Source organism: Choloepus didactylus, chromosome 10 (assembly GCF_015220235.1).
Source record: "Choloepus didactylus isolate mChoDid1 chromosome 10, mChoDid1.pri, whole genome shotgun sequence".
Lineage (NCBI taxonomy): Eukaryota > Metazoa > Chordata > Mammalia > Pilosa > Megalonychidae > Choloepus > Choloepus didactylus.
This window is the reverse complement of record NC_051316.1, coordinates 1,942,000-1,946,000: the sequence shown is the minus strand read 5'-3', so window position 1 is coordinate 1,946,000 and position 4,001 is coordinate 1,942,000. Positions and strand designations below refer to the sequence as shown.

The 4,001-nt window shown below is 39.0% G+C and overlaps 1 pseudogene; it reads left to right on the top strand.

Annotated features, from left to right (window-relative positions):
* Positions 1–961: 961 nt before the first annotated feature.
* On the top strand, positions 962–2,113 carry LOC119505382 (annotated as a pseudogene).
* Positions 2,114–4,001: the final 1,888 nt, after the last annotated feature.

The following is a 4,001-nucleotide window of genomic DNA, read 5'->3' as shown; positions in this document are numbered from 1 at the left end:
ACCCTTCGTCCCCTTCGCCATCGCCGCTGGATCCTGCCCGGAGCTGGGGGCCGGGTGCTGGTGGGAGCGTGGGGCCCGGCTCTGTGATTCATTCATTCTCTGTCGACCGAAAGCCTCAGACCCGCTGTGTTCAGAAGAGAAGAGGGAAAAGAGGGCAGCGGTGAATGAAGGGCCAGGCATGAGTTGTGCTCCATTGTGCTCGGCGGCGGGGGGACGGGAAGGGGCTGAGGGAGGTGGGATCAACCCCCCTCCCCCTGCTCCCTGGCGTGCGCTGCTACACCAGCCTGTTGCCAGCCTGGAAATGATCCGTTTATTCTCCTCGGTAGAATGAATAGATCTGCCCAGTCTTGTCTCCCTCCTCTCCACCTCCCTTCTGCTCCTAGCCTTAGGATGGGAAGAATTAAAAAGACGCATTCCAATGTGGAGTGTCGTGCACGTCGCGAGCTGCTGTCTTTGCACTTCGGGGAGATTTTTCTTTATATTTTTTTTCTAACGTGAGTGCAAAGAAGCAGTGGCATTGCTGCTTTTAGAATTTTTATTTTCACTTAGGGATCTTTCAAGGGCACGTCGCGTTGGGATTCACCAGGGACCTGGTGTGGAGAAATTTGAACCCAGAGCCTTAGTAGCACCGAAAAGGCCAAGTTACCTGGCTGTCCCTGAGTGTAGAGGAGGACATGAAAGAAATGACCAGCGAACTCATTTTTTATTGGACTGGGTGACTCTGGATTCCATGTTTTCCTACATATAGACTCGTTTTGTGGAATGGAGTTGACCGCTATCTCCTCTGCAAAGCATTTTAACTCTAATAAGCAAATGCCACCTCAGTTTGTTTGAATGTTTTGGTATCTACGAAAGAGAAATCATCCTACCTAAGAAAACTAATTGAATTGTCGGCATCATTGAAATACCTGGAAAAGGATCTCGGGGGATGAAAAACAACTGCAAAAAATAAAAATAAAAATAAAAATAAAAAATAAGACGGAGAAATTTCTTTGAAGTTATTCCATAGCCTAAGAGTAGAAACTTAAGAGCAAGTTTTCATTGGGGAAAATGGAGGAACAACCCATCTTCAGCACTCTAGCTCATGTCTTCCAGATTGACCTAAACACAAAGAAGAACTGGGTACCCACCAGCAAGCACGCAGTTACTGTGTCTTATTTCTATGACAGCACAAGAAATGTGTATAGGATAATCAGTTTAGATGGCTCCAAGGCAATAATAAATAGCACCATCACCTCAAACATGGCATTTACTAAAACATCTCAGAAGTTTGGCCAGTGGGCTAATAGCCGGGCCAATACTATTTATGGACTGGGATTCTCCTCTGAGCATCGTCTCTCAAAATTTGCAGAAAAGTTTCAGGAATTTAAAGAAGCTGCTCAACTACCAAAGGAAAAAATCACAAGAAAAAATGGGACTTACCAGTACACCTTCACAGGAATCAGCAGGAGGGGATCTTCAGTCTCTAACGCCAGGAAGTATCAATGGGAGGGATGATTAAAGAACACCTGACATAATACAGAACTCAGAGCCAAGGGTTGAACCAACCCAGAATGCATTGCCCTTTTCACATAGTTCAGTGATCAGCAAACACTGGGAGGCTGAACTGGCTACCCTCAAAGGAAATAATGCCAATCTCACTGCAGCCCTGTTGGAGTCCCCTGCCAATGTGAAACAATGGAAACAGCAACTTGCTGCATATCAAGAGGAAGCAGAACCTCTGCACAAGCAGGTGACTGAGCTTGTATGTGTTAGTAGCCAAGCAAATGCTGTGCATACCCATAAGACAGAATTAAATTAGACAATACAAGAACTGGAAGAGACACTGAAAGTGAAGGAAGAGGAAATAGAAAGATTAAAACAAGAAACTGATAATGCCAGAGAACTACAGGAACAAAGGGACTCTTTGACTCAGAAGCTGCAGGAAGTAGAAATTCAGAACAAAGACCTGGAAGGACAACTGTCTGACTTAGATCAACATCTGGAGAAAAGTCAGAATGAACAAGAAGCTTTTTGCAATAACCTGAAGACACTTTTAGAAATTCTTGATGGAAAAATATTTGAACTAACAGAATTACAAGATAACTTGGCCAAGCTACTAAAATGCAGCTAAGGAAAATGAGATTTCAGTGCCAATCAATTCAAAGATATACTGTCTCTCTTCATAGGACTGTTTGGGCTCTACATCAGGATTGCACAAAAAGAATTTGAATATCACTCCTCCAGGAGGAGGGTCTCTTGAAAATTGAAATTGTATATTTCATTGTAAAATTTAGAATTCAGCTTGTAGCTAGTTAGGGAAAAAAAGAGATTGAAAACTTGAACTACAAATTACCTCCGTGTATATTACTGGCCATAGTTAACTAGAAAATTATAAATAGACATTTAATACAATCTTTTTTTCTTATATTAGCTGGTGGGAGAATTAACAATATCTGGGTTACAGCCACATTTTGTGTTCAACACGGTGAAGGTGATCTGTTTTTTAAATTAATTTATTTATGATATTGAAGAGCTGTGTTTTGTGCAAAAACTTAGTGATAAAAGCTCTGTCTTTTGTTGTAATCTGAATAATTTTTCAGGATATTTTAGCACTGCTGAGAAGCAGTGCCATTACCAATTAATTCTTGCCAAGAGTGAGAGAGAGCTGCATCTTTAGTGGAAACACACTTACTATAACTGAGTGCATAGAGTGCTTCCCTTTTTTTATACTGGAAGATATTTCACTCTGGTGACCACTCCAGTATACTCTGGTGTTCTCTAATGTTGTCCACTGTATAGTTGACTTTTTCATGTTGATTCCATGTATTTATGAGAAGATATTGTCTCCCATTTTACTATACATTTTAAAGCCAACTAATGAAGGCAGCTGAGTCCCTCAGAAATTTTTCTTTGTAAATTTCTAGTAAATTTGACACACAGTACTGAAATACAGCAGCCAATCATTGACATCTGCTCTAGCAATGTTAAGTATTTTTACAGTACATGCAGTTACATTTATTTATATATTTTGCAAGAAATCTTTTCTGAATGACCAATGCATTTCAATTAAGAATAATAATGGTTATTGGGGAACTGTTTATTATAGATCATTTTAAGGTGTATAGATATTTTTAAAGGGAGCCATTTACATCAAACAGCTGATCAGAAGACTGTATCTAAATAGTGGTCCTGGCAGATGGCAATGGAAACGTGTACTCTCTGTGGGTCTTCACTTCAACCACATCTATATTCAAACCTCATGAGGCAATATTCTGAACTGTTAACTAGTCATTTCAAAACTGGAATTAAATTCAATAGGCTCTTCTCAATGAACAGGTTTTAATGTTGTCTGATGTAATTTTAAAAGACTTTTAGCAAACATGCATTTCTTTATATATTTCTTTTAATAAGGTAGTTGAAAAGTAAGCTGAGTGCTGTCTGGTCTGCTTATGGAATAAGAATTGCATCAGAATACATTTATTCTTGCTATACAATGCCTGTGATGTTAAGGAGGGTTCTTTTTAAAAGTGTATGCTTGACAAACTGGAGTCTATGGTCAACAGCAACATTGTAATAAACCTCCATTAAATATAACAAAGGCAATATGCCAATGCTAAATGTATATGAGAGGGGGATATAGGGGAGGAATATGGGATTCTTGGTAGTGATGTTATTTGCTGTCCTTACTAGTATATTGTATTGTATGATGTGTTATTTTTCTTTTTTCATTTTTTTCTTATTGCTAAAAAAAATTTTTTTTTCTTGTAGTAATCAAGATTTTCAAGTGCTGATTATGGTGATAAATGTACAACTTTATGATGATACCATGAACAACTGATTGTACACACTGTGGATAAATGTATGGTATGTGAATATAACTATAAAATTGTAGGAAAATATATATATATAGGAGTAAAAGTGTTGGAGAAAACATGATGAGAGGGATGATGCCTCACCAATGTGGACTAACTACAATGTGTAAACTCAGAATTGAATCTTAGAGCATAGCCTAACATGGA